This window comes from Podarcis gaigeae (genome assembly GCF_964106915.1).
Source record: "Podarcis gaigeae genome assembly, chromosome: 16".
Taxonomy (NCBI): Eukaryota; Metazoa; Chordata; class Lepidosauria; order Squamata; family Lacertidae; genus Podarcis; species Podarcis gaigeae.
In genome coordinates this window covers 20,894,776-20,917,945 of record NC_139693.1, presented here as the reverse complement: position 1 = coordinate 20,917,945, position 23,170 = coordinate 20,894,776, and the positions used below count along the sequence as shown (strand labels likewise).

Genomic DNA, 23,170 nt, shown 5'->3' with positions numbered 1-23,170 from the left:
ACAGCGCCGCAGCCAGAAAACCAAGAGGGGTGGGGGTGGGGAAATCTCTCTCTCTCTCTCTCTGGCTTGACCAAGCTCTGGGACATTTTCAATTTGGACTTATCATCAACTTTTCTCGGCGAGGCTTTCCATTTCATCGCCTCCTTTCCCTTCCACTGGGGAAGATGCGCGCCTAGGCTGGGTTTGAGATCTAGGAGGTTCAAGTGGGTGTGGGAGAAGGAGGAGGGGAAGGCTGGGCTGATTCTCTCTCAGCGCCCCCCCCCGTCCCACTCACGCGTGCCTAAGCTCAACCACCATCTCCCGCCCCCCTATTACTACCAACAACCGCCACAAACGTTCCGATCTCCTTTTCCCCCCACTGCCTACAAGGGTTTGAGTGGTTTGGATGCCCGCTCGCCCTCATGGGTCCCTAACCCCCACCCCACGCCCGGGTGCACGTGCTGGCGCGCGCGAGCTCCTCTCCGCCCGCCCCCGCCCCCGCCCCCCGCCGGATGGGATTGTCGAAGCAGGAACATACACGCGTGCACACATACACACGTGTTACTCTTTGCCCACCGTGAGTATTTTGGCTTGCTTCTTTTAAATTTTGCCTCTTATTTCCAGTTGAAACCCAAGGCGGGTGTCCCTTTAAGATGGGATGGGGCGCGAACACCGAGGATGAGCTTTTTTTAAAAAAGGGGGGGTTGGAGAGAGAGAGAGAGAGACAGAGAGAGACAGAGACACGCTTTAAACGCGTTCATCCTGTCGGAGCCGTAGTCAAGGTTCGTCTGAAACAGGGAGAAGGACGGGTCGTGTCTGCGCGCCTCTGTAGCGCTACAGGCGAGCGATAGAAAGCGGCGTCCGTAGTTTAGATAGCGATCGAGGCTTTCAGGACGCCTCGGCTGACATTTGCTATAATCCACACCCGCAGTTACGGTTTTGATCACTTTAAAAAGAAAAGAAAAGAATAGAATAGAGGAACAGGCTTGATAGATGGGCTTCTGGATTCGAGGGGTCTCTCTGCCTCTCGCCTACAGGATACGCTTCACCCGCAGAACTATCTATCTCTCCCTGATCTTGTCGCCTTTTCGTCCTGGGGGAAGAAATTGCTGAGGGGCGCTCCCTGGGTGAAGGGTTGGGTAGCTTCGGACTATCTCCCTCCCGGATCGCATTTACGACTAGCTTGGGGCCTGCCAGTCTCGTTCCTTCGCCTCACCCAATACAGTATATTTATTTTCCTTTGGTTTCATTTATTTATTTATTTCAATAGTCTCTGGGATCATAAGTGCCACCTTCTCTCCTCTCTCCACCTCCCCCCCCCCCGCATTTGTTTGATAAGCGCATCCGAAAAGCAAACTGTGAAATCCCACTGTCTGAAACGGCCAGACTTTGTGTGTTTAAGAGGAAGGACGTGGGGTGGAAGAAGGAAAGAGAGGCGGACAGAGGGTTGGAAGACGAGAAAGCGTTTTGTCCCATGTGCGTCGTCGCCGCCGTCAGTTTGTATCCAAGTAACGTTTACTCTAAGTAAACCCATTGAATTGAACAGGGCTAAATTATCCATGCCCCTTTGTGGGTCTACTCTGAGGAAGACTAACATAGATTCAACCCAACAACAACAACAATTTTCGTCTTCCTCCAAGAGCGGTTGAGCAACATACTGGCGCGGAATCAGTTACTTTTCATCCCGGCTCAGTTCCCCTCTATGTATATGTGTGGTGTGTGTGTGTGTGTGTGTGTGTGTGTGTGTGTGTGTGTGTGTAGCAGTTTATTCTTATTTCACTTACTGCATTTGTATCCCCCCGCTTTCCTCCAGATCATACCTAGTTCTTCTCCCTTTCCTCATTTAATCCCCACCACAGCCCCGTGAGGTAGGTTAGGCTGAGAGAGGAAGTGACTAGCCCAGGGTCACGGTCCAGCGGGGATTTGAACCCTTGTCTCTCAGGTCCGCCACTCTAACCACTACATCACTTCTGGCTCTCCCTGAAGGTTAGGGGGCGCTCGGATTTTTGAATGGTGGGTGGATGAGCTTTGGGCTGAAAGGAGGGCTTGGGGGCTCCGAACGGAAGCACAAAGGACAGTGGTCCCCCTGTCTGGTTTTTGTGGAGGAGGGACCCAGACCCAGCCGCTCCTCCTGGAGATCTCTACCCCACCGCCTACTTCCTCTAGTTTTCTGTGCTTCTTTCTCTCTGTGTGTCTCTGCCGGGCTATCTTTGGGAGCCGGTCGGACGAGCCTGAATGTTGGCAGTTCACAGGAAGGCGTGTTTGGTTAGGGGAAAAGGCGGAAGGGACACGGGCGAGAGGCTTTGGGCGCGCGTGCTGCCGGGGGCGCGGTGCGGATGCGCTTCGACTTCCTCGGGTTGGGGTGCTAAAAGTTAAACGCCAGTCTATGGGGCTCTGGGGGCTCGGGAGATGGCGTTTTAGTTGTAGAGGGGCGTTTGTGCAGTGTGTGACGTCCGGGGCTGTCCTCGGAAGCACAGCCAATGCACATTTAAAGGACGTAAACCGTCCCCTCCCCATCATGGGAACTGTAGTTTGCCAAGTGTGTGAAGAAGTGTCGCTCTGCGAGAGAGAAACTACAGTTCCCAAGATCCTTTGGGGGAACTCGTGTGCTTGAAAATGTGCGTTGGGTGTACCTTAAATGCCCGGCGTGGATCTGCCTTATATGTTCACTAGTACACGTGAGAGAGGTGCAAAAAAATCGCTGAGAATATAGGCGGCTGATCAGTGGAATAGAGACAGAGAGCCGTTGTGTGATTGTGGACTCTCCTACTTTAGAGGTTTTTAAGCAGAGGTTGGATGACCGTCTGTCATGGATTCTTTAGCTGTGATTCCTGCATTACAGGGGGTTGGACTAGATGACCCCGCAAGTTCCCTTCCAACTCTACAATTTCTAGGATTCATAAGCTAGGATCATCAGCTACGATCTGGGGGTGGAGGGTCCATCGGAGTTCAAACCTCCAGGGGCCACGAAGCTTAGCTGCGTGTGTCGGGGGCCAGTCGCTTTCTCTAAAGTACCGGTAACTTACTGCGCAGGGTTGGTTTGAGGATGAAAATGAGAAGAAAGGGAGATCCACGTGCGCCGCCTTGAGCTCCTTGGAGAGTAAAGGCGGCGTGCAAATGTGACGAATAAACACAACTGACGAGAAAGGGGGAATGGGAAGCGGGAGGAAGAACAAGGAAACGAAGGAAGAAAAAGAGGAGGGGGGGTCCCAAAGCTGAAAATCTATGGACATGAGGAAAGGGCGATTGTTGGAACACCTGCTTTGCTGAGGAAGATGCCAGGTTCGAACTCCGCACCTCCAGGTACAGCCGGGAGAGACTCCTGCCTGAAAACCTGGAGGGCCGCTGCCGGTCAGTGTAGACAATACTAAGCTAAGTGGACCAAAGGCTCTAACTCCGGATAAGGAAGCCTCCCATGATAGGGGGAGCGCCGTATTCGTGGTAGAGTATCTGCTCTGTGTGCAGAGGCCCCCAGGTTCCACCCCCCTGGTAGAGACCCATGCCTGAAATCCTGAAGGGGGCCGCTGCCAGTGCAGACAACACTGTCGATAAGAGTGAGGGAGGAACAGATAGACGTGATCACCCGTAGGGAAGCTTTCGTGGATGCGCCCAAAATTTAATAAGAGGACAGGGTTGTAAAATACTTTTGGATTAGCGATTGGTTATACCGTATATCATTTACCTTTACCTGACTATGATTTCCAACTAGTAGATGAGTAGGAATAGCTCCTCTTAACAGATGGAGGAGAAAGTGGCAGCAGAACCGGCTGAGTTAAGGGGAAAGTACACGCGTTTGTGGGTTATTGTCGGTGTGGCCGTATGAATGACAGCCTGTGCTTATGAAACACACACACACACACACACACGGCATATTTATTGTGTGGGAAAGGTGATCTAATAATTACGCCCAGGGAATGGTGATGGTTAAAAAGGGTCAATGGAATTTGTGGATCGGAGCGGCCTGATCTTTCTATAACCCCCTCCCGCTCACAATTCCTGGGGGAGGGAAGAAAGATAAAAGGGATTGTGTTGTTTTTGGGAGACAGGCAAGCCGTTTGGGGAGGGAGGAAAGAGAAGCGGCTTTGGCCGTCGCGATCATGTAAGCAATATAGGAGCGGAACATCTAACGCGATTAGCTCCTCCAACATGGCTTTTTTGTGTTTCTCAAGGAGCACATGTCTAAGAGCCCTTGGCGCCAGTTGGGGGTGAAATCCTCGCAGCGTCCAGTACCACTTTGCATTCCCCCAAAATGTCTCCCCTTCCCTCTGGGGCCGGATCCCCGTGGAAGGAGCACAGGAAAGCGGGTGAGGTATGGAGAGAGAGAGAGAGAGAGAGAGAGAGAGAGAGAGAGAGAGAGAGAGAGAATATATACTTTTCAGGGGAAGAGTCACGGGAGCTGGACGGAATGATTTGGCCAGACACGCGTTTTCACGATCCTCAAAAGAGGGGGAGGCTCGCAGCGAGTGTTTCGGAGCCCCATGCAGTCCTGCCCTATAGGGACGTGTTTACTGAGAGGTAAGCCCCACTGACTTCAGAGGGGCTAACTTTCCAGGGAAATTGTGTCCGGGGATGCAATTTTAGTCTCACTTGCCTGCAGCTCGTTGTGGAGAAAGACGTGCAGGGGGAGAGGCGGGCAGGAAGGGAAGGGCCGGAGTGAGCGTGAGAGAGGCTTCCTCACGGCTTCTGTTAGAAATTGGTCCAAAACTTTGTTCTTCTCCACCTTCTGGATAGAGTCCCACAAAGGAGTGGGTGGGTTAATAGCAGTGCGTACAATCCTCCCTCCCTCCCAGCTCCTGATGGGCTCTGAGCTGGTTGAGGCCTTCTGAGAGAATAGGGAAAACTCAGGATTCTCCCTCCCGTTCCCTTCCCGTGAAACCAGAAGGAAGGTTCTGGGAGACTTCTCGGTTCTCCTTAGCTCACAGGACAACAAGGTTCCAACAGACGTCTGAGCATCGGAAGTCCCCTCCTTCCCTCTCTCCTAACATTTGCAAATGAGGAGCAACTGAGGAGCTTTTAGTCCATCCCATCCCATCCCATCCCATCCTAGGAAAGTTCTTAAAGGATGAGCATACACGCCATGCATTTAAGCCACATACACACATGGACAGAATCCTGGGAATTATAGATAGTTCAGGGTGCCAGGGTGGTGTAAACTACAGTTCCCGCGATTCTTAGGCGGAGGGTATGTGCTTTAAATGCATGATGTGTACCAGGGTGTTTTCCATACGCTCTCTTCCCTTTCATACAGCCTACTTTCTCAGCAGATTATAATACACTTCACTATTTGCTTCTAAGCTGAGCAATCGTACATGCAAAAGAAATCTGGAATCCTGATGTCCCTCGCATTCCTTGTTGTCACGGGTACTTTAATTGTGATTCCTGTATTACAGGGGGTTGGACTAGATGGCCCTTGGGGTCCCTACCATCTCTATGAAACCAGTCATTCTGTATGGAAACTCTCCCTACTTTCCAAATATTTTGAAAAGGAGTTGTGAGAATAATGATAACAATAGGAATCTCTCTCTCTCTCAGCAGTTCCTGTCAGGTTTGATCCTCACAGCAATCCTGTGAGTCAGGTTAGTCAGAGTCCATAGGTGTCTGATCCAAGGCAGATGAGAAGGGTGCTGAAGATGGCTGAGGACGGGTTCCAAACAGGCCAACCTCTTCTCCTAAAGTTGTTCTCTCAGAAATAAGTCCCAAGTGGTTCTTTGGGCCCCAGGAAACCTGTTCTGGGTTGCAACCCTTCCCAAAGTGTATAGGAAGTCAATCTCAATAGAATACTGTAATAGAATACAGTAATAGAATACTGTAATAGAGTTGCAGAGTTGGAAGGGACCCCACGGGTCATCTAGTCCAACCCCCTGCAGTGCAGGAATCTCAGCTGAAGCGTCCATGACAGATGGGCATCCAATCTCTGCTTTAAAACCTCCAATACTGTAGTGGGTTTTGTTTTTGATTCAAAGTGCTTGAGGGTTATAGCGCTATGCCCCCTTAACTGGAAGCAAACTTCCAAAGTGATCTGCCCAGTTAGATCTGTCTTGCAAAAGCAAACAAACAAAACAAAAAGGAAGTTTCTTGTATCACCTTAAGCAGGAAGTCCTTCTGGCATAACTTTTTATTACCTTAAAGGAGTCCACTTCATCAGAAAGTTGGGGCATCACAAATGTTGTTGGCCACTAATCCTAACCCCATTTACTAGAGGGAAAAGCTACACTGAATTCAATGGGACTTACTTCTGAGTAGGCTGTAGGAGGTGCCACAACGCCCTCCCTCGGAAAGCAACACTATCAAACCTGAATGGACTTACTTTAATGAAAAGAAACATGCATAGGATTTGCTGAAGGGGGTGTGTGCGATTGTTGGCTCCACATTGGAATTACCAGAAGGGTGATCATGTCTGATTTCCTCCTGCTTCCAGTTTTGGAATGATAATTGGGGGGGGGGGGTGACTGGAATAAAACTCTTGAGGCACAGACCAACAGGTTCCTACCCTCTAATTTCCTCCGCACGCCCACACCGCGACGTTACCCTTTGCGGCCCTCTAGAATGTTTACGGATTACGCCGCCTGCGAAATCGCCCGCGCTCCCCTCCTAATGGTGTGCAAACTTCCGCCGATTCCGAGTGACCTCCCAGACTAAGCCCCCTGGAGACTCGTATTCTGGAGGGAGGCCGCACTAATCTGAGGATCAAAAGCGGGAAGGTGCGAACGCTCTTTGTGTCTCCTCGGCAGCCTCATTCCACCCCCCCCCCTCCAGCCCCGCTGCCCCGCCTGCGTGTGATAAATCTACACTGGCGCCGACTGCGTGCTGGATGATTAATTTGCAAGCAAACCTAACCAGCCCGCCGACCCAAGTCACCCTATGGCCAGCCCAGCCATCTTAGTTAAATATTGGCCAAAACAGCTCGGTGGTGCACGTTTTAGCCCCGCTTTTTCTCCCCCTTGGACTGCAAGGAAAGTCTCGAGGACGAACTAAATCAACACAAGTAAAATAGGAGAAAGAGACAAGAAGGAAGGGGCGGCAGGGAAGGCATCGGATAGCGGAGGGAAGAGGATAACGCGGAATTTCTTCTCTGGAGTCTCTGACCAACCATCTTAGGCTCCATCTCGCCTCATCCAGGGGAGGCTAAAGCCTTTGCTCTGGGTCTCTAACCAAAGTGGCTGAGGGATGAGGCAGATACAGCTCAGCCTTTAAACTCAAGGGCGAGGGTGTGGGAGAGGGGAGGATGCCTGAGGCATCGATAAGGAGACATCTGCCTGGCGTCGATCCAGCTGTCTACACTCATTGCTATCGAACCTATGTTGATTTTCCTAAACAGAGCTGGAGGGGGGCGTTCCTATTCTGTGTTCTCTTCACCTTATTGGGAGGACAGCGGTAGGGTTAAGGAGCTGCTGACCGCCCCCCCCGCCCCCCGTGTCCCCGCGCGCTTCTGTGAAGGAAGATCTGCCCTACGTGGACCACCTCCTCAGGAACAGAGCAAGGTCAAACCCTTCCTAAGAGGTGTCCTGTCAGAGTTTGTGGCATATCCAGGGGTTCGGAGAAATGCGTAGCCCTTTCTCCAAACTCTAAGGATAGGGGCCGGCGGGTGTTCTCGCCCGTTGGGTACCTGTCGCAGTCAAGATATAAGGAACGCTTTCGACGAAGCTGTCGGGACTACAGATCCCAACATTCCCGACTGCTCTCCTGGCCATAGGTGCCCACTCCTTGGGGCCCTGGGTGCCCGAGCACCCACAAAATTCCCCATGAAGGGACCGGGCACCCAAAAAATTTCGGCCATGCACGCTGCAGGACACCCACGGTCGCGAGGCCAAGCCAAAACTCCTGCTCCTGGCTGCCTGGGAATGATGGTAGTCAGAGATCCCCGATGTCTGGAGGAACCACGAATTCCCCCTGTCTCTGGTCTACAGGCTTCCAAATTATTACATTCACTTTCCTCTAAGGAGCTCAAGGTGGCCCGCGCAGTTCTCTCCCCTTCTTCGTTTTATCCTCACAACAACCTTTCGAGGTGGGTCAGACTGAGAGCGCGGGACTGTCCCAAGGTCAACCTGGCTGAGCGAGAATTAGAAGTCTGGTCTCCAAGGTCCTAGACCGACACTCTAATCACCACGCCACGGAGCTTCAGCTTTGGCTCACTGTCCCAGGAATTCAAAGAGACCCGCATCACCCACCCTCCGCCTCTCTTTATCAGCTCAGTAACGGCGTTAAGTAGGTTTTCCAAAAGGAGGTGGGGGGGGGGGGAGAGAGATATTTGGCCAACGTCACCCAATGAGCTCTAGAACAGACTTGCAAGTCTCTGTGGTCCAAACCTAACGCGCTAACTTCGATAAATTCCAGGGCAGCTTGCAATTAAGCAAGCCTCGCGGTTTGTTTGCTTTTAAAAGACACGACTATTATCTAGGATGTTTTTTGAAATATTCTCCCCAAATGGCAAATTATGAATGGACAAACACCTGGTTGCCACCCAGTACACTACACCGTTTCATTCTTCGGTTTTCGTTTGTCAACGCAGGATTAAACCGAGGCTGTGTACAGTGTATCCGAAGTGCACCCTCTCCCTCAAAGAATTTTGGCCACTGCAGGGTTTCAATTTCCAGCAAGACCTTACAAATTAGCCCTGAATTGAGGTGAGGGGAATGTGCTTTAATAGTCGTAGTGTGTACGCAGCCTCGGGTTGGTCGTGTGTTCCAGCGCTTGAAAAATCATAGCTAACCATACTGTACTTATTTATACCTGCGCCTTTCCTCCAAGGAGCTCAAGGTTATCCCTTGTTTACCCCTCCCAATTTTAATCTCACAACAACTTTGTGAAGTAGGTTAGGCTAGCCCAAAGGTACCGGGTGAGCTTCAAAGCTGAAACTGGGATTCAGGTCTCCTCAGTCCTAAACCCTGAACCTCTAATTCAACAGTAGCCAAGGCGATGCCTTTTAGATATTGCTGAATCACCACTCCTATCCCCTCTGACCATTGGTCCTGCTGGCTGGGGCTGATGAGTATTGGAGTCAAACTACGGCTGGATGGCACCGTTGGCTAGCCCTGCTCTAATTACTACACCTCACTTCCTTTCCTCTCAACGCGGATCTTCATCTCCTCCCACGCCTAGTGGTGTCCGCTCTAACTCTGATCCGCGAATATTTGGGCCGCTTGAAAAGCGTCGCCTTCTTTTATTTTGCCCAGGAGGAAGGTCTTTCTCATTATTCTCCTATTCCACGTAGGAGGAGATTCAGCTATCGGATTCCAGATTTAAAACTACTTAGGCAATAACGCTATTTAAAACAGGAATACTTCAAAAAATCGCTTCGTAGGGAGTGATTTTAGGAGTATCATTCCCTCTCTTAAAAATAGAAGACCCGCTGAATACCTTCCTCTCTCAACAAGTGTTTTAAAGTGCCTGTATCAGTCCTGGAGTTATTTTTAACCGTTTTTGAAATATATGTGGAATCGCGTTTAAATGTATGTAGTGTGTGCGGGCGTGTATGTGGAATTGTGTAGGTGATATTTGCATTTATATATTCACCATTCCTGCAAGGACCTCAAGGCGGCCTACGCAGGTCCCGCAACCTTCATTTTATCCTTGCAACAACTCTGTGAGACAGATTAGGCTGAGAGTCTGCAACCGGCCCAAGGTCACGGCAGGGTGTGTGTGTGTGTGTGTGCGAGAGGGAGAGAGAGAATTCGAACTCTGGTCTACCAGCTCCTAGCGCACCACTACACCACCCTGTCACCCGCCCCCCTGGGTGACTTTCAGGGGAAAGGGAGATCTGAGGCTTGTCTCAAATGTTAGTAACCGCTCAGAGTTACACCCATGGGAATTAAGGGACGCGACTTATGTTGGGTCCGATTTACTTTACTGTATTACGACCCTAAAAGGCGCGCGGCTTTTCCATAGGGAGCCTAATGCGGAGTCAGACCTTGTTATCTAAGCAGCTAGTTTGGAGCTTTCTAGAGCCTTCCCCAACCACCGCCAGGAAAGAAAAGAAGAAGAAAAAACATGCAGCAGGCGGTGTTTATCATCAATGCACTGGCCGCGGTCGGGAGAGGGTGAAATTGACGTCGGCGTCCCTTTCGCCCTAAATATGCGGCGAGCCGCGCGTGAGGTCCGGCAATCAGGCAATTACACGCTCCTTCCCGACTTAAACTTTCACCCCCGTTTGTAGGGCTGCGACAGAAGTCGGCTGCGGGGGTGGGAGAGGAGGCGTTCCTAAGTGCCCTCCCGCGTTGACATATAAGCGGCATCCTCCGCCTTTTGTGGAAGCTCTGAAAGACTTTTTCAGCTGCTCATTAAGGAAGGTTCTATTTTTTTTTGCGGGGGCGGGGGTGTGGAGAGTTAGTTAATCACCTCTTGGGACTGCATAAACTCTTTACACGTCGCGGGGAAGGCGAGAGGCCAGGAGCGCAAACGCATTGTCTTTCTCTCGCCCCCCCCCCCCTTTCGCGCTGCCACCAGCTTTGAAAGGAAGGTAGAAAGGTCTTCAGCACCCTCGGGCCTCGGGCCTTGTTGTGGGTCTCGCGTTTTGCATGGGGGAGAATGGGTCGCTTGACTTCTGGGCAGGCAGAGGTCAGGTTCGCCTCCCCAGCTGACCGTGGTTAGGAAAACAGCCACTGCAGAGGCCGAACTTCTAAGGTTCAGAGTCTGCAGGTCGATTTAAACGTTTTGGGTAGCTAAAATAAAGTGGTCTCCATCAATGGTCACTTGTTGTTGATTTTAAATAGAGTACTACTTTTTTTTAAAAATGTCACCTTTATTTGAGTTGTAAGGTGCTTTGAGTTGCTTGGGGAAAGGGGAAATGACTAAGGAAGTCAATAAACAAGCAGGCAAGCAAACAAACAAATAATATTTCCCTCCAAGGAGCTCGAGGCAGCATACATGGTTTTTCCCTTCCCCTTTTATCCTCACAACAACCTCTGAGGTAGATTAGGCTGATAGACAGTGACTAGATTAGGCTGATAGACAGTGACTCAAGAGCACCCAATGTGGAGATTTGATCCTGGTTTCCCAGGTCATAGTCTAACACTCTGACCATTTCACGGTACAGGTTCTCCTTCAGTTCCATTCAAAAACTTGCTCACATCACCTTGCAGGTGCTAAGCAAGCAGGCAACTCCACCAATTAGCTAAGAACTAACCCTGTTTACTAACTGGTGGCAAATATTTCTTTAACCTGGGGAGAGCCCCTATCCTTCCTAGGGAGATTTCCAGAGGGACTAGCCACCTTAGTTTCCTGCAGCAAAAGCATAGACTCTTGCAACACCTTAGAGACCAACTAGTTTATTATGGCATAAGCTTTTAAAGACTTGAGCCCACTTTTGTTAGATGCATGGAGCAAGATTTTAGCTGTAAATGAGAAGATTGCAAGGTTGGAGTCAAATGGCAATGAAATGAAAAGAATACAGTCAGTGATAAGTGTTTAAATATATGTTAAACAGGCACACCTTTTACAGTAGCAGACTGCTGATAACTTGGCTCAGTGTTGCTGAGAAGATTGTATTAACACATGCAGTTGGGCTGGGAGCTATTCCCAAGAAATAGTCATAGATGCCACAGATATGCTGGCACTGGCCAGCTAATGAAGACACACAATGTGATAAAAATCCTATGTCTTGATTCAGTGTTCAGAATTCCTTGATAAACTCTGATTCAGCTGTAGCCTTCCTAGGAAGAATTAATTAATCCAAAGAATTTAATTTTAGAATCAAGGCTTTCTCCCTTTCCATTCCCATTGCCACCCTTGTAGAAGGTTTGACATTGGAAAAACCATGCAATGAAAATGTCTCTGGGCATGTGGAGAGAGCATTTATCTCCCACTGGAGGGTCCGGGGTGGAGATGAGAGCTAGTGTGCTAGTTGCTAGGGAACTGAGATACACCCCCCTCCATGAATTTTTTTTTCTCACTCCCTTTCCACATCTGCAATTTGTGGATAATAAAACTAATAAGACAGTGTTGCTGCAAGAATTACCAAGATAATGTGGAGTGCTCTGAATGCTCCAGAGCACTATGTAAATAGTATCTGATATAACTGCCGCAGACGGCCGAATTTCTCCCGGATATGCATACTAAGTGTTCAGTAGCCACAGCTGATGGGTTGGCCACACATTTGAGCTCAAGGGGCTGGTGGGGGCAGGCCAGAAGTGGAGATCACATTTTAGTAGTCTCCTAAGGTCTCACGCAGTAAAAGACACATGAACTGTGTATGTCTGAAATAGGCTGGGCCTTCTCCAAGTCACATTTTTTATGGACCCTGCTGGTGACAACAGGTGTTGTTCCTTGGCCTTGGGACAGGCAGTAAGAGGAGCTATTTGGAGGTGAGTCCTGGCACAGAACAGATGCAGCCAGCCAGCAAGGCCTCTTCCCTCTATTACACCCCACCTCCTCCTGCAAGGAGCTCTGAGTAGCATATATGACAGCCCCACCAGCCATTCAAACTGCGCTACAGCCTCTTCAGGTAGGAAAGTTAGCTTAAGAAAGAAGGTCAGCATTGATAAGAGTGGAGATTTGAAACGGGCTCCCCCCGCTTCTCCTCTATCTAGTATACCCCAGGGAGGTTCAGCTGGTGTTTTTATTATACACCTTTAAAGGTAAAGGGACCGCTGACCATTAGGTCCAGTCATGACCGACTCTGGGGTTGCGGCGCTCATCTCGCTTTATTGGCCAAGGGAGCCGGCGTACAGCTTCTGAGTCATGTGGGCAGAATGACTAAGCCGCTTCTGGCGAACCAGAGCAGCACACGGAATCGCCATTTACCTTCCTGCTGGAGTGGTATCTATTTATCTACTTGCACTTTGACGTGCTTTCGAACTGCTAGGTTGGCACGAGCAGGGACCAAGCAACGGGAGCTCACCCTGTCATGGGGATTCGAACCGCTGACCTTCTGATCGGCAAGTCCTAGGCTCTGTGGTTTAACCCACAGCACCACCCTTATACACCTTTAGATGCCAGGCAAAAATGTTCCTCTTTAACCAGGCCTTTGGCTGATTGCCCTTTTAAAATGTGTCAGGAAGGAGGGGCGTTATCGGGTTGTTCTTGTTTATATATTTTATTATTTCTTTTGTGCTTTTACATTGTGCTTTTATGTTGCTAACCGCCCTGAGACCTGTGGGATTGGGGCGGTAATCAAATTTAATAAATAAAAATGAAAATAAAATAATAATGTCTTTAGACAGGTGGCAGTGCTTCCAGATTTCAGGCAGGGGTCTCTCCAAGTCCTACCTGGAAATGCGAGGGATTGAGCCTGGGGCATTCTACATGCAAAGCAGATGCTCTACCACTGAATTAGGGACCCTGAGCAGCCGATGGACATGAGTCTTGCACAGGTTTCCACTTCTTCCGAGGAAGTGCTGTAGCTCAGTGATAGAGCATCTGGTTTGCATGCTGAAGGTTCATGGCATCTCCAGGTAGAACTAGGAAAGACTAGTTCTGAAGCCCTATGGAGCTCTGTCAATCAGTGAGCTAAATGGATCAATGGTCTGACTCTGTATATGGCAGCTTCCTATGTTCCTATTTCCATGAAGCTTATTCAGAGAGGAAGTTGTGACCCAGGTGTCTTACTAGCCCTGTTTGCATACAAAAAAAATGTGCATCGAACTGTTTAATTTCTCAGCATTGACTTATGTGTAGTGCATATTTACCAGGCACGGAATACAAGAGATCTTGGGGGATACTTACTAAACATGATTTTATTTGTCAGATGGGTGCAAGAATCACTGCAATAATAATGATGGTGAAACTTACCGGAAGAATAAGAAGTCAAGATAACAAACTTTTAATAAAAAGAATGGAAGTGGTTTATTGAATATTTACAGATAAATTGTAAACAGATAAAAACATTAGCAGGATTATTGTAATAACCTGCAGTTTTATAAGAGTATATATTTAAGTAGATAATTAAACGAGCTATTTAAATGAACTTGGATATGCAAAAGATATTAAAAAATAAATTTAAGGAACCGCAGAAAGAGGGGGAAGGAAGTCAGATTCTGAAATGTTAAATTGATTATAAAACTAATGAAATGTATAAATTTGAAAAGTATAAATATAAAACTAATAAAAAAAAGAATCACTGCAATAATGACTTGTATCCTAAGTCATAGAGTAAACCCACTGGAACTGATGGGCCTAAATTAGTTAGGTTCATTCATGTTAATAGGTCTGTTCTGAGTAGGTCTGATACTGGATTCAGCACAACATATAGATCCAGTGTTAGTCATATGCAGAGTAGATCCACTGACATTAATGAACACAATCAATATAGGTCTATTAACGCCAGTGGGTCTACTCTGAGTAAAGATCAGTCTGAATTTATATCCTGCCCTTTCCCCAATGATCTCCTCAATGATCTCAAGGTGACATAAATGGTCGCCCACCCCAACATCTCATTAAATTTCCACAACAACTATGTGAAGTAGGTTAGGCTGAGAGGCAGTGACTTGCCCAAGGTCAACCAGTGAGCTTCATGGGCAAGGATGGGGATGTGAAGCTTGGTCTCTCAGGTTCTAGTCCGAACTCTAACCACTATGCCACACTGGCTCTCACTCTACCAACTATTGATGGAGTGCATGCAGCTGTTAAGAAGATAATCATTATGGGGTAAAATAAACTAATGGGGAACTGCCACCCAATCCTTTTCCAAGAAAATGTGTCCTGTTCCTCCACTCTCCTGGGCTCTGTAATGAATTCATAATGGAACTGAAAGTGTCCACAACATGTTTAATTGGGTCCAGTTCAAGGAGATCTTGTTGCATTCAAATGACTGGGCATAAGTGGGGGCTTCTTCCTAGAGACACATGACACACTGAGTGAATGCAGGCCAAAGATACTAAGAGTTCCTGTTCCACTACAAAGGGGTCTGTAGAGGACAACTTTCCAAAGGGTGTTGTCCATGGATTCCCATTTGCCATCTTAATTGTGTCGTGAATTATCTCTTTGATGGACCTTCTAATCATCTGGGTTTTTAACATCACTTTCTTCTCACCACTCCATTTTCTCTAGAGGTCTGCTTCTATACTTCTATAAAATCATGTTTGTCCGTGCTTAAAGCAGGGAAGGGAACATAAGGATGTAAGAAGAGCCTGGGGAATCCAACCAGTGGCCCAACTAGTCTAGCATCCTGTTATTACAGTGGCCAACAACTGGGAAGCCCACAAGCACGACTTGAGAGAAACAGTGCTCTTCCCATCTGTGATTCCCAGCAAACAAGTCCGCAGAGGCCATGGAGTACCATGGAGGTGGAATGTAGCCACCATAGCTAGTCGCTGTTGATACCTTATCCTGCACGAATTTGTCTTATTCTCCTTCAAAAAGCCCTGCTAGATCTGGCCAAAGGCCAACCTAGTCCAGCATTCTTTTCTCACAGTGGCCAACCAGATGCCTGTGGGAATCCCCAAGCAAGACTCAAGCACAAGAGCCTCCCCCCTCCTGTGGTTTCCAGCAACTGGGATTCAGAAGTACACTGCCTCCCCCAGTGGAGATAGAACATAGCCATCAGGTCTGGTAGCACCTGGCCCTGCAGATTAATAGAATTGTAGAGTTGGAAATGACCCTGAGGATCATCCAGTCCAACCCCCTGCAATACATGTATATGCAGCTGTCCCAAACAGGGATCGAACCTGCAACCTTGACATTATCAGCACGGTGCTCTAACCAACTAAGCTATGTCCTGTGCCAACTTGTTGAACTCCCAGCTTCTCATCAACCGCATCATAGCCAAGGATGAGCAATGGAAGAGTTCTGATGGAGGACCACTGAATTGTATAGAATTCTAGTCCTATTCTGAGTAGACCCACTGAAGTTAATAGGCATGACTAATTTAGGTTCAGAGGCAGCATTGTGTAGTGGTTAGAGAGTTGAACCAGGACCTGGAAGACCAGGGTTCAAACTGACAGGTGGCCACAAAGCTCCTTGGGTGACCTTGAGCCAGTCACTACCTCTCAGCCTAACCTACCTCACAGGTTGTTTAGAGGATTAAATTGAGGTGGGGGAGAGAACCATGTATGCTACCTTGAGCTCACTAAAGAGAAAGGTGGTCTATAAATGCAACCAACACAACTAATTTCAATGGGTCTACTCTGAGTTGGGTAAAACCCACAGGTTCCCTCTCCTAAAGGACTGGATACACTCACAGGCAAGACAAGAGCTCAAGGAAGGGCTATCAGCTACTTAGCCGCGAGAGCTAAATAGAGTCTTCATGTTTAGGGAGCCCTTGTCTTTGAATACACAGACGCTGCGGATGGACAAAGGCGGAACGCTGGTTGTGAGCTAGCAGGAGGAGGCATCTGTCTGACCGCTTTTGGAAACAGGATACTGGGCTCGATGGATCTTGGATGTGCTCCAGCAGGGCTTTGGGCGATATTAGTCTGTTCATATGTTTTGGAGTTGCAGGAGCCAGAAACTCACGTAGGTTACTTCCTCCGTTTGTTCCTTCCAGACGCTCCTTTGGTTACTCGTTTGTTTCTGTCCCAAGAAGACATCACACGTGTGTGTGTGTTAAAAAGCGATCCAGCTTCCCTGTAACTTACTCTTACATATCCTTTGACACAGTCTCTGAATTATTGATCGGGACAATTTAGTGCAAGAGTCAGAATATTGTGTGTGTGAGAGAGAGCAGCGCGTCGATTTTCGAAGTTGCCTAGCTGGGGTATGCATTATTTTTAGCCTATAGACCTTGCAATGGCGCCAGCCGCTTTCGAAAACCTCATAAACCATCGGACTCTACGCATATAATCTATCTGGATCTCTCTTTCTCCTCTCTCTAATTCCCTTTCCCACCCTCCCCGCTCCCCTAAATGCAGCCTGTGCCAATAAAAACATCTGGATTAGCATACATTCCCAGTTCTTCCTTGTAATCATTCCCCTTACATTGATTATTAGATATTGCATTGGACAACTTCATAACCGTTTTTGAACTATGCTATATGGCTTTCTGCCCGGGCAGTCTAGCTAATGTTGACTGCTACTTAATTTTTATGCTTACGGCTATTTTCGAGGTGTGCCCCCACCTCCTCCGCATACTCCAGTCACTTCATTTTGATATTTTTATTGGTGAAGGATCTAGCCAACGTTAAGCAATTTAAAGCCACGTTAATGTCAACGCGAGAGATTCAAGCCGCGCGCTTGGCTCTCTCTGGGTGAAATCGACTAGACGAGCGCCTTCAATCTTATAAGCACAAACTTACCTACTTGGGACTCAACTGCTGCGCTGAAGTCCTTGCCATAGGATTGCGCTGTAAAATCCTAAACTTTTGGCTAAATCGGTCTCCTCCATCCCCCCCGTGTTTCGATTGCTTTCGGAATAAGGGATCCTGGCAGCGGGCGCGCGTGCAGAAAGGTAAAAGGACTCAATCCACCCATCTAATTTTGTGAGAGTGGCTGGATTATTATAAACCCTTTTTACCCCGATTCTAAACACATAAAAAACAACCACGCCAAAAAAAAGGCAAACCTAAAGTCTAGTGAAATTAGAAACTAAGTGAGATTGACTGCCGAGTCTGCTCATGCCAGTGAATGCGATCTCATTGCACTGAAATTAATGACCACATTCCCATTCATAAAATCCAACCGGAATAAATCTAATGGAGTGGGGAATTTCTCATCCGCTACCCGTCCGCCCCCCCCCCGCACCTTTTTAAAGCAAGTTCTAAAAGCTTAATTGAAATCTTAATCGGGAGTTTGAGGAAGTTTTCTTTAAAAATAAGTAGTAGTAGTAGTAGTAATCCTGAAACAGAGACCAAACCAGGATTTCTTACACGCCAGGGCTCGTTTGGAGGGAAGGCGCGTTCCCTTCTCATATCTTTTAGACCCCATATAATTTACGATTGCTCAGGAATAACCCCATTTACGTCCGAGTTACAGCACAGAACCCTGCACATGTATGCACAGAAATATGTGCCGTTGAGTTCAAGGGGGACTTATTCCCATGTAAGCCTGTGTCGAACTGCAGACTCAGTAACTAGGGGAATAGGAACTCTCAGGTACATCATAGACAAGGACAGGAGCGCCAACTTGGCCCCGCGGGGCCGTGGGTGCCATGCAACATGCATGGCTCTGGCATCGAAATTTGTGGGTGCCTGGCCCATTCATGGGGAATTTTGTGGGTGCTCGGGCACCCAGGACCCCACGGAGTTGGCACCTATGGGTATCGATGAGTTTAGCCATTTATCCACTTTCCCTTGATCTTTCCACTTGTATTTCTTTCTTTCTTTTTAATATTGACATTGAGTTGCAAAGTCCTACTCCCAGCAGACCTACTCAAATTAGTAGACTAAAGTTTGTCTTGGATCAATAGAAATGTTTGCAAAATCAAAACAAGGATTAAAAAGGGGGTGAAAGAGAAGGCAATGATTATGTCTCTAAAGCAATACTCAGAGCAGTCCCATTCAAATAAATGGACCAATGTTAGACTGGACTCTAAGTTACGCCCAGTGATTTCGAGTGAATCTTCTCTGAGCAAGACTTAATTGGATATAACCAAATACTTATATCCTTCTGTTACGGGGAGAATCCCAATGGTGGGTGAGTGGATAAGGGCCATCTCAGGTTGACAGCAGGAAGCTGCAGCCTCAGAAGTTCTGAGACCATTTAGCATTCCAACAATTCATTTTATCAGAAGGCCGGTGATACTTCATTTTACTATTTGGCCGGTGATCTAATTCAAACTTATCCTATCCATCTGTCTGTTTACCACAGTGTACCATATCTGATAGGCTGTGTGTGTTTTAAAGAATTGGCTCTATTGATGTTTTGCCTTCATGATTGTTGTTTGTTTATTTATTTGTTGCTGCTTTGTGTTTTACTGTTAATCGCCTTGTGCACCTTTTGGTGGAAAGGCGGGAGACAAAATAAATAAATCTATATTCTCTCTCTCTCTCTCTCTCTCTCTCTCTCTCCCTTCCCCTTTCTCTATAAATGATGGTGCTCTTGAAGGACACGATTTTGTGCAATTTGATCTCAGGAGCGGGACCTCTGTGTTGCTTTGCGGGTGAATTTTGCCCTCCTCTCTGACACCCGGACCTCTGCCTAGAAGAAGCTCAGCATAGCTGACACAAATCAAGAAGATGGACCTCCCATCCTAAACATTTGATCCCACCTTACATGCCAACTCAACTTACTTTCCAGTTAAGAGCTGAGATATCCCAGAAGCAAGAGGCTGCTTTGTCCCGGCCTCCGGTGTCTACAGTTTCCTGTAGACCCGGTACAACCAGGTCGACCAGATTTTGTGCTGCAGACAGAGAGAGCGAGCGAAAGAGAAGGCGAATGTAACTTATCACCTGTCACCATCGTGGCATAAACAGTTCCTCCTAAGCCTAGTCACGGTCCCACAGACTCTCCCCCGCCCTCCGCCGAAGAGGACAAGTCGAGGGGTCTGAAATGCTCTATCCTTGCCGTGTCTCCCACCCAGCTGTATCCCCATCGCCGGCACTGAAGAAGGACATGGCAACCAGGAGCCAGGACCAGTTGAGGAGGTCGACCTCCTCCTTCTCTTCTCGCTTCAACTGGAGGAGCCGAACAAAGGGGGCATTTGATCCTGTGCTCAGATGAGCTGTCAACCGCTGCTGGTGTTTTGAAGCACGGCCAGTTAGGCAGCCGCTGCTAAGCAATGGACTGATACCTCAGAACTTTGGAGGTGGGGAGGGGGAAGGAGATATAATCTGAAGTTGGGCGCGGGGGGGGGGGGAGGAACAGGAGACATCTGTAGCTGGAGGACAGCGAAAACCCGGCGGCGCGGGGGAGGTGTTGGTGGGAGGAAAGGGGCTGCTGTCCATAGAGGCAGGAGTAGGGGGAAATTGACAGGCAGGCGCAGGATGGAGCCCGCCGGATCGGCTGAACTAACGCCCATCTTGTAGCCGAAGACACGTTTTCTCAATTTGAGCACGGTATCTATTACCATATTGGGTTTCAATTAGAGACAATTAAAAAAAAAAAAGCTGGAGCTGGGAGGGACGAAAGAAAGAGAGAACGGAAAGAGAGAGAGAGAGAGAAAAGAAGGAATAAAGATGGATGTCAGTTCCCCAACGCCGCTTAATCCAAGTTCTTTCTTTTGCCAAAGACACATTAAATTAATGTGTCGCGGGGGCTGAGGAGACATCTCCCTAATTGTGGAGAGTAGGAAAGCCATCCGGGAGCCAAACGCGCCGGCTCGCTCGTTTCGAGGCCCTGTGATCAGCGATTGATGGAGCGCAGCCTGGCCAAGCCTTGTCAATTACAGTTTAGGCTAATACATGATGTAGTCAATTTCATCCAGGTTGGAGGGACGTCATTTCCAAAAGCCCAGAACTCTTTCGCCCCCTCCTCGTATTCCTCCCCCCCCCCAACACCCTCTCTTTTCGGCTCAGCGCTTTCCCTCTCCTCTCGCCGGGGTCCAACCGTGTCTATTGCCTCGGATACAATTCCCCACAAGTACAGATGGGGATGGCCAGGCACAGAAAAAGTGCTGTCCGCCATCGCCTCCTATACAATTTTACTTAGGAAAAATCCCCCCCATCCACAAATGCAGTAAGCAGGTCATTTGCCTCTCTGCTCACCTTAGAAGTTAGGAAGCTCTTATGAACCTCAAGAGTAGTTAATTTCTCATGTCTTTAAAAAAATAGGCAGTTTCTTATTCTTCCAAAAAAATGGGTGCGTTCTCAAAGCTTTTCATTTACAATCTTCTCTCGCTACAGAAGGAAGGTCTGGCACGGGGCTGGGGGTGGGAGAGATAAAATTCGGAATCTGGAGTCGTCTTTAACTAAGCAATGCACTACCAGAGGCATAGACTCAAAAAGACTGTCTTTTTCCCCAAGCATTTTTATATCAGTCGATTAAAATCGCAGAGCCCCAAATGAATACTCGTGACTCGCAACAAACAAACAAACAAACACACACACACACACACACACACACACACACACTTGACACGATGAACGTGCATTTTATTAATTAAGGGGCTGCATCTCCAGGTCTTGGGCTTCTTTTTGGTCCACGTAGTGTAGTCCCTCCGCATATATTTTTATTTGAAACCTATTTTGTTAGTTCATCTGTCTCTCTTCTTACAATGCCTGCCCGGGTGGGGAAATAATATATATTAAAATACGATGTTTAAAAGTGAATTACATGCCAGGGGGTTGGGGTGCGGGGAGGGAAGGAAGGATTTCATAAACCACATGTGCGAAAACAAGGCCAGATTACATTTTGTGGGGGAAGGAAGCTAAAACGATGAGAGAGAGAGATAAAGAAAGAAAGAAAGAAAGAGAGAGAGAGAGAGAGAGAGAGAGAGAGAGAGAGAGAGAGAGAGAGAGAAATAGCACGAATGAGTCCTGCAGGGCCCGATCCTGCGTTTATTAATCGTACTATATTCAAAGGAGTTTAGTTCTCAAATGAAACTGAGAGCTAAACTTCCAGAATTAGATGGCGAGGACAGTCTTCATCTCCGGAGTGGAGGTCTATTTTCTCCGGATATATTCTCCGCTGCTGATCGTTAGGCCTTAGAGAGGCTCGGGTGCCTGCGCCTTTGAACGCCCAAGAGCTGAATTCGGAGTCGGGACGTCCAATCTGGAGCTGTTTAAAACAGCAGTTTTCTGGACATGTCATCGACAGGAGCGAAAAGCAGGAATAAAAATTGGCTCCGGTCTTCCCTCCACCTCCTCTTCTTCTGGAGGCCGGGAGGGGAGATAATTGCTGGGATGGCAGCGAGATTGTCCTCACTCAAGAGTTTGTTAAGGCGCTGCGCCTTGGCGCTGCGGAGCCCTGGCTGTCCCCAGGGCGAAGCGGACAGACAAACAGGCAGGCGGGCAGAATTCGAAGCGACGCTGCAGCCAACGACCTCTGACTTTACAGCCCCCTGTCCTGACCGTCTTTGGAGCTGCAGGAACATGTAGCCCCATCTACGGCACGTATATACTCCTCGGAAGTAAGTTCCGCAGAATTCAGTGGCGCTTTGCTTTCAAGGCAAATGCGCAGAGAAAGTAGTTCTAGAGTATGTCTCCCTTCTTTTCTGACGAAAGGACACGAATATTTTCTCTGTTTCTCATTTATATTTCCCCCTTTCTCCCCCCTCTTTTTTTTTTTTTTTTAACATCCAAGACGTTCTCAATAAAACCCTATCAAACGCACCGACGGTATACAGTGTGATGTGCCCATTAATTAAGTCAGTGGGGCAACGCTCCAATATTTGTGGGTGTGGGTGTATGTAAGGTATACTTTATATACTGCGGCCAGCTCAGATGTCTTTGTATCACCGAGCACAACAAAGCTGCCTGGAAATTCCAGTGGGAAACTCAGTATGAAATTGTGGCACCCAAACAACAACTACCTCCACCCCCCACCCCTGTGGGCGGTGGATTATGCAGGACACGTTCCTTTGATTTTTCTCTATTTAGTAGTTTCCTGGGACTCCCCCCCCCCTTACACTGTATTTCTACAGTCTCTCTACTCTGGACTCCGGAATCAAAATCCCGAAGCACGAGACATTCTATATTTTTCCGCAGAAGAATGAAGGAAAGACCCCACCCCTCTCCAGCTTTAATTCTAAATCTAGAATTTTGCAGAAATGGCGAGAATTGGTCGTCCTAGACTGCATACACGCAATGCATGTAAAACACACCCAGCTACCCCAAGAATGATATCCTGAGAAGCGTAGATTGTTAAGGCTATTGCTACTTGTCGCTCTGCGAGGGTTAAACTACAGTTCCCAGGTTCTTGGTGTGGGCGGGGAATTTGCTTTAAATGTACAGCGTGCCAAATTTCTTTAGGACGTGCAGTAGAAGCGCTTTCCTGGAAAGCGATCTATTACACAGGTCGGTACACACGTGAAAGCAGGTCGATTTTTAGACCGCAGAGCTCGGCATATCCCCTCAACTTACAAAAGTGTCCGTGAAAAATACCCTTGATTTCAAAATGAACGTGGGAAATAGTTTCTTCGAAGGAACTCAGGGTTAGAAAAGTCTGTCTCTCTCTCTCCGCAACTCCTACGTTCCCACTGAGGCTAAGCAACTGCTCCCCAACCCCCAACAAATGCAGGTTGTTTTATTTTAAATTTACTTTTTTCTTAAGAAGGGGGGGGGAGAGTGCTGTGCTGGTGCAAATAGGCAGCGACGCCTCTCTTATTATTTCCACCATCCTCACAGCGTTGCTATTATTTTCTTTCTGAAATGGGACTTCGTTTATCCCAGAAAGTCAGAGGTGGAAAGCATAAAGCCGGCCGCCCTGCGGAGTTGAAAGGGTCCTC

At 48.1% G+C, this 23,170-nt stretch overlaps 1 long non-coding RNA gene across 1 annotated transcript; it reads left to right on the top strand.

Moving 5' to 3' along the window:
* Window positions 1–50: 50 nt before the first annotated feature.
* Window positions 51–22,056, top strand: LOC310834291. The gene is made up of 2 exons (XR_014559151.1): window positions 51–556; window positions 18,892–22,056. It is a non-coding gene; the product is annotated as an uncharacterized lncRNA (long non-coding RNA).
* The last annotated feature ends 1,114 nt before the right edge of the window (window positions 22,057–23,170 follow it).